Source organism: Rattus norvegicus, chromosome X, assembly GCF_021556685.1.
Source record: "Rattus norvegicus strain SHRSP/BbbUtx chromosome X, alternate assembly SHRSP_T2T, whole genome shotgun sequence".
Classification (NCBI taxonomy): Eukaryota; Metazoa; Chordata; class Mammalia; order Rodentia; family Muridae; genus Rattus; species Rattus norvegicus.
In genome coordinates, this window is record NC_141554.1 from 19658415 (window position 1) to 19670915 (window position 12501).

The 12501-nt window shown below is 48.7% G+C and overlaps 1 long non-coding RNA gene across 1 annotated transcript; it reads left to right on the plus strand.

Annotated features, from left to right (window-relative positions):
* The first annotated feature begins 728 nt into the window (after positions 1 to 728).
* Positions 729 to 8789, plus strand: LOC147998149 (uncharacterized). The gene is made up of 2 exons (XR_015646481.1): positions 729 to 4590; positions 5929 to 8789. It is a non-coding gene; the product is annotated as an uncharacterized LOC147998149 (long non-coding RNA).
* Positions 8790 to 12501: the final 3712 nt, after the last annotated feature.

Here is a 12501-nt window from a genome sequence, read left to right on the forward strand (position 1 = left end):
TTCTGCCTGCACTCGAGGCTGACCGGGTGTTACAGCTTTCTGTATCCAGATCCCGTGAGTTGCAGAGCTGGACTCTCAGAAGTGAGGACAATCCTCAGAACTCTGGGGAGAGGACCACTACTGCTCACATTCCTGGCCCAAGAGGAACCCTCCGGGAGGCCTCTGGCCACAGGAACCTGAAAGCAGACTTGACAGGATCCTTCTGGACCGACTATGACCAGTGATAGCACAGGCCCAAAGCTCTCAGCACCAAGATCCCCTGGGGTGAGGGCTGGACTGTCAGAAATGCGTTCAATCCTGAGAGCACAGTGGAGATCAGCACTTCTGCTCACATCATTGCTCCAAGAGGGACCTGTCTGGAGCCTTCTGGACACTTGATCCTAGGAGCAGTCAGGGACAAGACCCTTCTGGACTTTGCCTGTGCATGGAACTGAAAGCCACTACCCAGGAGCACTCACTGTCCAGAGAGCAGAGATAAGACCACAATTTCTGATCAGAAGGACCCTTCTGGAGCCCTCAAAACACAATAAATCAGGAGCTGTCGGGGTCAGTATACATATGGTTACTGCCTGTTGCCTGGAGCTAACCCAGTCCAACAGTTCTCTATTGACCCATGAGTCGAAAGTTCACCATGGTAGAGAGTATGAGTTTTAGAAGAGCAAATAAATCTGAGAGAACAGGTGAGTCCTCTCTTGGCTCACTTTTCTGGCCCAACTTGAGGCCGCTTTGAGGCCTCTGGACACTGGAACCTAGGAACAGACTTGGATAGGATCCTTGCAGTTTGATCCTGCTACCTCAGCTGACCCCATCCAACAGCTTTCTTTACTCAGATACTGTGAGGTATAGAGCAGGATTCTCAGAAGTGCAGACAATCCTGAGAGCACAGGGGAGGCCTCCACTTCTGCTCACATCTCTTCCCCAAGCAGAACCTGCCTGGAGGCCTCTGCACTAATGAACCTAAGAGAATTCTGTGACTGGAGGCTAAAGGTCTCTGCCTGCATCCAGAGCTGACCCAGGCCCACAAATCTCTGTACCCAGATTCCCTGCAGAGACAGTGGGACTCTCAAAGTGTTGACAGTAATGAGAGGACAAGGGAGGAAACAGTTTCTGCTCACGTCCCTGACCCAAGAGGAACCTGCGTAGAGCACTCTGGGCAAAGGAACCTAGGAGCAGTCAGACACAGGACCCTGATGGCCTGCACCTGCATTTAGAGCTTAAAGCCAGTCTCCATGATTGCTGACACACATGTGAGCAGTTGTAAGACTACGACTTCTGCTCTGAGGTCCCAGCCTGGGTCCCGCAGGACTTAGGAAATCAGCCACAGTCTGGGACATGATCTATCTGGTTCCTCCCTGTACCCAGAACTGACCTGATCCCACAGCTCTCTGTGCCCAGATCCCCTGGGAAGACATCATGACTCTCAGAAGTGCAGACAATCCTGAGAGCTCAAGGGAGACCAGCACTACTGCTCACATCCCTTCACCTAGAAGTACCAGTCTGGAGGCTGTGGACACAGAAAACTAGGAGCTGTCAGGGACATTATCCCTCAGGTCTCTGCATGCGAAAGGAGCTGAAGGGCAGTCTCCAGTATTCCTGACACATCTGAGAGGAGTATCCTCCAATGGACCTGTGTGGAGATCTCACAACAGCAGAAACACTAAACCATCTGGGACAGGGTCCTTCTGGTTTCTGCCTCTGCCCTGAATCAATCTGGCCTGAAAGCACTCTGTACCAGATACACTATGGAAAGTCTGTGACTCTCAGAAGACTGGACAGTCCTGAGAGGACAGGGGAGAAAACCTCTTCTGGTCACCTTCCTGGCACAAGTGGAACCTGAATGGGGAACTTTGGACACTGGAACCTAGGACAGTCAGAGACAGGACCATTTGTGTCTTTGCCCGTGCATGGAGCTGAAAGCCAATATCAAGTAGTGCTGACACAATTGAGAGCAGAGGTTAGACCACTGCATCTGCTCCAAGGGACCCTCCTGGAGCCCACAGGACATAGGAAACGTGGAGCTGTCTTGGACAGAATACTTGTGGTTTCTGCCTCTGCCTGGATTTGACCAAGTCCCACAGTTCTCTGTACCCAGATCCGCTGGGAAGAGAGAGTGGGACACTGAAACATGCAGAAAATCCAGAGAGAACAGCAGAGGCCTTCTCTTGGCTCAACTTTCTGAACAAAGTTGAATCCACCTGCAGTCCTCTGGACACAGGCACCTAGGAGCAGAATGGGATGGTTTCTGGCAGCTTATGTCTGCAGGTTGAGCTGGCCCTGTCCTACTGCATTTGTATCCAGATCTGTGGAGTATAGTGCAGGATTCTGAGAAGTGCAGACCATCCTGAGAACTCAGGAGACCAACACTGCTGCTCACATACTAGCCCAAGAGGAACCCCAATGGAGAGCTCTGGACACACGAAACTTAGAGGAGACTTGGACAGTTTTCTTCTGGTTTCCAGATGGGGCCAATGCTGAACTTGTTTCACAGATTTCACAGAAGAAATCCATGGGGAGAGAGAGGGACTTTCATAAATGCATTCAGTCCTGAGAGCACAGGGGAAGCCACCACTTCTGTCCACATTCCTGGCCCACAAGTAACCACACTACAGTCTTATGGCCACAGGAACCTAGGAGCAGTCTGGGACAGGTTCCTTCTCCTTTTCATCTTCGCACAGAGCCGATGAGGTATTATACCATACTGTGCCCAGATCTCATGAGGAATAGAGCTGGACACACAGAAATGCAGACAATCCTGAATCCTCAGTGGAAACCACTACTTTTGCTCACAATCCTGTCCCAAGGGGAAACCACCTGGAGCCCTCAGAACACATAATTCTAGGAGCAGTAAGGGACAGGATCCTTCTGGTCTTTGCCTGAGCAGGGAGCTGAAAGCCGGGTGCCAAAAGCGCTGCCACACCTCATAGCACAGGTACAACGAAAATTTCTTACTGAGGTACCCTCCGGGGATCATCGGGACATAGGAAACCAGGAAAAGGCTGACACAAAATCCTTCTTGTTTCTGCATATGCCTGAAACTGATCTGGTCGTACTGTTCTGTACATCCAAATCCAATAAGGACAGTCCATGCCTCTATTAAGTGTGGACAGTCCTGAGAGGACGGGGGAGACCACCTCTTCTGTTCAGCTTCCTGGTTCAAGAGGAACCCGTCTGGAGCCCTCTGGAGCAGTCAGGGACAAGATTTGTTTGCCCATGCATGGACTTGAAAGCCAATATTCAGGAAAAATATCACACCTGAGAGTAGAGGTAAGACCACCATTTCTGCAGGAGAGACCTTCCTGTACCCCTCAAGATATAGAAAACCAGGAGCCCAATGGAACAGGATATTTCTGGTCTCAGCGTGTGCCTGGAGCTTACCGTGCCACACAGTTCTCAGCATATAGATCCCCTGTGAGGAGAGCATGACTCTCAGAAGTGCAGACAAGCAGGAGAGCCCAGGAGATACCTACTCTTGACTCACATTCCTGGCCCAAGAGGAACCTGCCTGGAGCCCTCTGGACCCAGGAACCTAGGAGCAGTGTAGGACAGGATCCATCAGGTCTCTGGCTGAGCCTAGAGCTGACCTACGCACAAGCAATCTGTCCCTAGATACCGAGAGGGATAGAGCTGTCCTCAGAGAAATAAACACAAGCATGAGAGAACAGGGGAAACCACCAATTCTGCTCACATTCTGGGTCCAAAAGGAACCTGTTTGGAACATTCTCAAAACATGAACCTAGGAGAATAGTAGAACAGGAATTTTCTGGTTTGTATCTGGTCCAAGAGCTATCCTGGTCCCACAAGCTCTCTGTACCCTGGTCCTGTGAGGAAAAGAACTGGACTCTTGGAAATATGTTCAAGCCCGAGTGCACATGGGAGACCACCACTTCTGCTCAAATTCCTGGCCCAAGTGGGACCAGCCTGGAGCCTTCTGGTCACAGGAACCTAGGAGCAGACAGGGACAGGATCCTTCTGTTTTCCCAAAGGTCAGAGCTGAAAGTCAGGCTCCAGGGACACTGACACATTTGAAAGCAGAGGTAAGACAACGACTTCTCCTCTGAGGGATACTCCTGGAGACATCAGGACATAGGACACCAGGAGCCATCTGTAACCGGATAATTCTGGTTTTCATCTGTATCCAGAGCTCCCTTTTCCCAAAGCTCTCACTACCCAGATGCCATGAGAGACAGTGTGACTCTCAGAAGTGTGGACAATCTTGAGAGCACAGGAGAGACCCCAACTTCTCCTCGCCTTCCTGGCACAAGAAGAACCTTCCTGGACCACTCTGGACACAAGAATGTAGGAGCAGAATGGGACAGGATCGTTCTAATTTCTGCCTGTGCCCTGAGATGACATGGTCCCACAGATTTTTGTATCAGGATCCCTTGGGAAGAGAGAAGGACTCTTAGAAGTGTGTTCATTCCTGAGAGCACAGAATAGACAACCACTTCTGCACACATTCCTGTCCCAAGAGGACCGTCTGTCTAGTCTTCAAAATACAGGATCCTATGAGCAACCAAGGATGGGATGCTTCTTGTCTTTGCTCTTGCAAGGGGCTGAAAGCCAGTATCCAGGTCACAATTGAGAGCAGTGGTAAGTACAACCGGAGTCAAAAGATCGCCATGGGAGAGAGTTCTGACAAATGCTCATAGAGCCCTCAGAACTTAGGAAACCAGGAGTCGGCTGGGACAGGATAACTCTGGTTTGTGACTGAGCCCAGAACTGATTTGGTCCCATAATTTACTATACATAGATCACCTGTGAAAATAGTGCACTCTCACAAGTGCAGAAAATCCTGAAAGAAGAGGGGAGGCCTCCTCTTGTCTCTCATTCCTGGCCCAAGGTAAACCCATCTGGATCCTTCTGAACACAGGAACTTAGGAGCAGACTGGGATAGGTCCCTTGCAGGTTCTGTCTGCACCCTGAGCTGGCCCAATCCTACAGCTTTCTGTATCCAGATCCTATGACATATAGAGGTGGACGCTAAGAAGTACAGATTATCCTGAGATTTCTGGGGAGACCACCACTACTGCACATTCCTGGCCCAAGAAGAATATGCCTGGAGCCCTCTGGACACAGGAACCTTAGAGCAGTCTTGGACAGGATACTTCTGGTTTCCAACTGTGGCCAGGGTGACACAGGCCCAAAGCGCTCAGCACCAAGTTTCCCATGGGAAGAGAGCTGGACAGTCACAAATGCTTTTAATCCTGAGAGCACTGTGGAGACAAACACTTCTGCTCACATCCTTGCCCCCCAAGAGGTGCCTGTCTGGAGCCTTCTGGACACATGATCCTAGGAGCAGTCAGAACAGGATCCTTCCGCTCTTTATCTGTGCATGGAGCAGACAGCCACAATCCAGGAGCTCTGACTCACCAGAGAACAGAGATCAGACCACAATTTCGGATAGGAAGGACCCGACTGGAGCCCTCAAGTCATAGGAAACCAGGAGCAGTCTTGGTCAGGATACTTCTGGTTTCTGCCTGTGCTTGGAGCTCACATGGTCCAACACTTCTCTATTGACCCCTGAGTCAAAAGATCACCATGGGAGAGAGTATGACTCTTAGAAGACCAGAAAATCCTGAGAGAACAGAGGAGGCTTTCTCGTGACTCAGTTGTCTGGTCCAAGTTGAAGCTGCCTTTAGGGTTCATGACACTGGACCTAGGAACAGACTTGGATAGGATCCTTGCAGTTTGACCCTGCTACCTCAGCTGATCCCATCCAACAGCTTTCTTTACTTTCTTTACTCAGCCGAAAGTCAGTATCAAGGAGCACTGACACACTTGAGAGCAGTGGTAAGAACAACACTTCTGCTCTGACAAACCCTACTGGAGCGCTCAGGACTTAGGGAACCAGGAGCCATCTGGGACAGAATACTTCTGTTTTCTGACTGTGCCCAGAACTGATCTGGTCCCATAATTCTCTATATTCAGATCTCCGGAGTAGATAGTATGACTCTGAGAAGTGTGGAAAGTCGGCTGCCGCCATGGAGAGCTCGTAGACAGCACCCCAGGAGCAATCTTGAGCCACGGGACCACAGGTAAGACCAACTTTCCTGCTGCAAGAGACCTGCCTGGGGAACTCAGGACACACAGTGACAAAATTCCTCTAGGACCTGGCACTTCCGGTGTTTACCGGGAGTCCCAAAACCGCGGATCCCGGCCCGCAGCAGCTCTCTGCTCCCAAACTCCATGGGAGAGAGGCCTCACTGCCTGGTGGTGGGCACTCCTGAGGCTGCAGAGCAGAAGAGACCACCAACACTGCCCACCCCTTCCCACATCCCTGGCCCAAGAGGAAATTGTATATGGCCTCTGGGTTCCCATAGAGGAGGACCCAGGAGCAGCAGGACCGCTGCGTCTGAGACACCGCCAGAACCTGAAATGACCTACCCGATAAACAGTTCTCTGCACCCAAATCCTGTGGGAGGGAGAGCTAAACCTTCAGAGAGGCAGACACGCCTGGGAAACCAGAAGAGACTGCACTCTGCACACATCTCTGACGCCAGAGGAAAACACCAAATGCCATCTGTAACCCTGGTGCACGGAAGCTCCCGGAAAGGGGGCACAGATCTTCCTGGTTGCTGCCGCAGCGGAGAGCTCATAAGCAACACCCCACGAGCAAACTTGAGCCTCGGGACCACACGTAAGACCAACCTTCCTGCTCCAAGAAACCTGCCTGGTGAATTCAAGACACGGGCCCACAGGAACAGCTGAAGACCTGTAGATAGGAAAAACTACACACCCGAAAGCAGAACACTCTGTCCCCATAACTGGCTGAAAGAAAACAGAAAAATAGGTCTACAGCGCTCCTGACACACAGGCTTATAGGACAGTCTAGCCACTGTCAGAAATAACAGAACAAAGGAACACTAGAGAAATCTGATGGCGACAGGCAAGCACAAGAACCCAAGCAACAGAAACCAAGGCTACATGGCATCATCGGAGCCCAATTCTCCCACCGAAGCAAACAGGGAATATTCAAACGCACCAGAAAAGCAAGATCTAGTTTCAAAATCATATTCGATCATGATGCTGGAGGACTTCAAGAAAGAACTCCCTTAGAAAAACACAGGAAAACATTAATAAACAAGTAGAAGCCTACAGAGAGGAATAGCAAAAATCCCTGAAAGAATTCCAGGAAAACATAAATAAACATGTAGAAGCCCATAGAGAGGAGTCACAAAAATGCCTCAAAGAATTCCAGGAAAACACAATCAAACAGTTGAAGGAATTAAAAATGGAAATAGAAGCAATCAAGAAAGAACACATGGAAACAACCCTGGATATAGAAAACCAAAAGAAGAGACAAGGAGCCGTAGATACTAGCTTCACCAACAGAATACAAGAGATGGAAGAGAGATTCTCAGGAGCAGAAGATTCCATAGAAATCATTGACTCAACTGTCAAAGATAATGTAAAGCGGAAAAAGCTACTGGTCCAAAACATACAGGAAAGCCAGGACTCAATGAGAAAATCAAACCTAAGGATAATAGGTATAGAAGAGAGTGAAGACTCCCAGCTCAAAGGACCAGTAAATATCTTCAACAAAATCATAGAAGAAAACTTCCCTAACCTAAAAAAAGAGATACCCATAGGCATACAAGAAGCCTACAGAACTCCAAATAGTTTGGACCAGAAAAGAAACACCTCCCGTCACATAACAGTCAAAACACCAAACGCACAAAATAAAGAAAGAATATTAAAAGCAGTAAGGGAAAAAGGTCAAGTAACATATAAAGGCAGACCTCTCAGAATCACACCAGACTTTTCGCCAGAAACTATGAAAGCCAGAAGATCCTGGACAGATGTCATACAGACACTAAGAGAATACAAATGCCAGCCCAGGTTACTGTATCCTGCAAAACTCTCAATTAACATAGATTGAGAAACCAAGATATTCCATGACAAAACCAAATTTACACAATATCTTTCTACAAATACAGCACTACAAAGGATAATAAATGGTAAAGCCCAACATAAGGAGGCAAGCTATACCCTAGAAGAAGCAAGAAACTAATCGTCTTGGCAACAAAACAAGGGACGAAAAGCACACAAACATAACCTCATATCCAAATATGAATATAACAGGAAGCAATAATCACTATTCCTTAATATCTCTCAACATCAATTGCCTAAACTCCCCAGTAAAAAACATAGATAAACGAACTGCATACATAATGAGGACCCAGCAGCTGCCCACAGGAAACACACCTGAGGGACAAAGACAGACACTACCTCAGAGTAAAAGGCTGGAAAACAACTTTCCAAGCAAATGGTCTGACTAAGCAAGCTGGAGTAGCCATTCTAATATCAAATAAAATCAATTTTCAACCAAAAGTCATCAAAAAAGATAAGGAAGGGCACTTCATATTCATCAAAGGAAAAATATACCAAGATAAACTCTCAATCCTAAATATCTATGCTCCAAATACAAGGGCACCTACATACATAAAAGAAACTTTAGAGCTCAAAGCACACATTGCACCTCACACAATAAGAGTAGGAGATTTCAACATCCCACTCTCATCAATGGACAGATCATGAAAATAGAAATTAAACATAGACATAGACAGACTAACAGAAGTCATGAACCAAATGCACTTAACAGATATTTGTAGAACATTCTATCCTAAAACAAAAGGATATACCTTCTTCTCACCACCTCATGGTACTTTCTCCAAAATCGACCATATAATCGGTCACAAAACAGACCTCAACAGATACAGAAATATAGAAATAATCCCATGCATCCTATCAGACAATCATGGGCTAAATCTGGCCTTCAATAGCAAGAATAACAAGAATAACAAGAATACACTTAGGAGGGGATAGGGAGGCAAAGTTTAGAACAGAGGCAGAAGGAACACCCATTCAGAGCTTGTCCCACATATGGCCCATACATATACAGCAACCAAACTAGATAAGATGGATGAAGCTAAGAAGTGCAGGCTGACAGGAACCGGATATAGATCTCTCCTGAGAAACACAGCCAGAATACGGCAAATACATAGGTGAATGCCAGCAGCAAACCACTGAACTGAGAACGGGACCCCTTTGAAGGAATCAGAGAAAGGACTGAAAGAGCTTGAAGGGGCTCGAGACCCCATATGTACAATAATGCCAACCAGCCAGAGCTTCCAGGGACTAAGCCACTACCCAAGATTGTACATGGACTGACCCTGGGCTCCAACTACATAGGTAGCAATGAATAGCCTAGTAAGAGCACCAGTGTAAGGGGAAGTCCTTGGTCCTGCCAAAGCTGGACACCCAGTGAACGGGGGTCTTCTGGGAATAGCAGTAATGTGGGGAGGATTGGGTGTGGAACACTTATATAGAATGGGAGGGGTAAGGGTGAGGGGGATATTGGCATGGAAACCAGGAAAGGGAATAACATTTGAAATGTAAATAAGAAATTCTCAATTTAATAAAGATGGAAAAAACTATAAAGTCATAAAAAAAAAAAAAGAAGTGTGGAAAGTCCTGAGAGAAGAGGGCAGGCCTCCACTTCTCTCGCCTTTGTGGCCAAAGTTGAACCCTTGTGGATCCTTCTGCACAAAGGAACTTAGGAGCAGACTGGGATGGGTCCCTTGCAGGTTCTGCCGGCACCCGGAGCTGACCCGGTGATACAGCTTTCTGTATCCAGATCCTGTGAGTTGCAGAGCTTGACTCTCAGAAGTGAGGACAATCCTCAGAGCTCTAGGGAGACGACCACTACTGCTCACATTCCTGGCCCAAGAGGAAACCTCCAGGAGGCCTCTGGCCACAGGAACCTGAAAGCAGACTTGACAGGATCCTTCTGGTTTCCGACTATGACCAGTGGTAGCACAGGCCCAAAGCTCTCAGCACCGAGATCCCCTGGGGCGAGGGCTGGACTGTCAGAAATGCGTTCAATCCTGAGAGCACAGTGGAGATCAGCACTTTGGCTCACATTCTTGCTACAAGAGGGACCTGTCTGGAGCCTTCTGGACACATGATCCTAGGAGCAGTCAGGGACAAGACCCTTCTGGACTTTACCTGTACATGGAGCTGAAAGCCACTACCCAGGAGCACTCACTGTCCAGAGAACAGAGATAAGACCACAATTTCTGCTCAGAAGGACCCTTCTGGAGCCCTCAAGATATAATAAATGAGGAGCTGTTGGGGTCAGTATGCATCTGGTTACTGCCTGTTGCCTGGAGCAAACCCAGTCCAACAGTTCTCTACTGACCCATGAGTCAAAAGATCACCATGGTAGAGAGTATGAGTTTTAGAAGAGCTAATAATCCTGAGAGAACAGGTGAGGCCTCTCTTGGCTCACTTTTCTGGCCCAACTTGAGGCCATTTGGCGGCCTCTGGACACTGGAACCTAGGAACAGACTTGGAGAGGATCCTTGCAGTTTGATCCTGCTACCTCAGCTGACCACATCCAACAGCTTTCTTTACTCAGATACTGTGAGGTATAGAGCAGGATTCTCAGAAGTGCTGAGAATCCTGAGAGCACAGGGGAGGCCTCCACTTCTGCTCACATCTCTTCCCCAAGCAGAACCTGCCTGAAGGCCTCTGCACTAATGAACCTAAGAGAATTCTGTGACTGGAGGCTTAAGGTCTTTGCCTGCATCCAGAGCTGACCCAGGCCCACAAATCTCTGTACCCAGATTTCCTGCAGAGACAGTGGGACTCTCAAAGTGTTGACAGTCCTGAGAAGACAAGGGAGGGAACAGCTTCTGCTCACGTCCCTGGCCCAAGAGGGACCAGCCTGGGGCCTTCTGGTCACAGGAACCTAGGAGCAGTCAGGGACAGGATCCTTCTGTCCTTTGCCAATGGTCAGAGCTGAAAGTCAGGCTCCATGGACACTGACACATTTGAAAGCAGAGGTAAGACAACGACTTCTCCTCTGAGGGACACTCCTGGAGACCTGAAGACATAGGAAAACAGGAGCCATCTGTAACAGGAAAATTCTGGTTTTCATCTGTGTCCAGAGCTGCCAGGTACCAAAGCTCTCACTACGCAGATGCCATGAGAGACAATGTGACTCTCAGAAGTGTGGACAATCTTGAGAGCACAGGAGAGACCCCAACTTCTGCTCTCCTTCCTGGCACAAGAAGAACCTGCCTGGACCCCTCTGGATACGAGAATGTAGGAGCAGAATGGGACAGGATCATTCTAATTTTTGCCTTTGCCCTCAGATGACCTGCTCCCACATATTTTTGTACCAGGATCCCTTGGGAAGAGAGGACTCTCAGAAGTATGTTCATTCCTGAGAGCACAGAATAGACCTCCACTTCTGCACACATTCCTGGCCCAAGAGGACCCTCCCTCTAGCCATCAAAATACAGGATCCGAGGAGCAACCAAAGATGGGACCCTTCTTGTCTTTGCTCTTGCATGGGGCTAAAAGCCAGTATCCAGGAGCACTGACAAACTTGAGAGCAGTGGTAAGAACAACTCTTCTGTTCTGACAAATGCTCATGGAGCCCTCAGAACTTAGGAAACTAGGAGTCGTTTCCTGGGACAGGATAACTCTGGTTTGTGACTGAGCCCAGAACTGATTTGGTCCCATAATTTTCTATACACAGATCACCTGTGGAAATAGTGCACTCTCACAAGTGCAGAAAATCCTGAAAGAAGAGCGGAGGCCTCCTCTTGTCTCTCATTCCTGGCCCAAGGTGAACCCAACTGGATCCTTCTGAACACAGGAACTTAGGAGCAGACTGGGATAAGTCCCTTGCAGGTTCTGTCTGCACCGTGAGCTGGCCCAGTCCTACAGCTGCGTGCTGGCCCAGTCCTACAGCTTTCTGTATCCAGACCCCATGAATTATAGAGCTGGACTCTCAGACATGTGGACACTCCTGAGATCTCTGGGGAGGCCACCACTACTGCTCACATTCCTGGCCCAAGAAGAATCTGCCTGGAGCCCTCTGGACACAGGAACCTTAGAGAAGTCTTGGACAAGATACTTCTGGTTTCCAACTGTGGCCAGGGTGACACAGGCCCAAAGATCTCAGCACCAAGATCTCATGGGGAGAGAGATGGACCGTCAAAAATGCTTTTGATTCTGAGAGCACTGTGGAGACAAACACTTTTGCTCACATCCTTGCCCCCCAAGAGGTGCCTGTCTGGAGCCTTCTGGACACATGATCCTAGGAGCAGTCCGAACAGGATCCTTCTGCTCTTTATCTGTGCACGGAGCAGAAAGCCACTATCCAGGAGCTCTGACTCACCAGAGAACAGAGATCAGACCACAATTTCGGATAGGAAGGACCCACCTGGATCCTTCAAGTCATAGGAAACCAGGAGCGGTCTTGTTCAGGATACTTCTGGTTTCTGCCTGTGCTTGGAGCTCACACGGTCCAACACTTCTCTATTGGCTCGTGGGTCAAAAAATCACCAGGGGAGAGAACATGACTCTTAGAAGAGCAAACAATCCTGAGACAACCAGGTAGGCTTCCTCTTGACTCACCTTTCTGGTCCAAGTTCAAGCTGCCTGGAGGGCTCTAAACACAGGAAGTTAGGAACAGACTTGGATAGG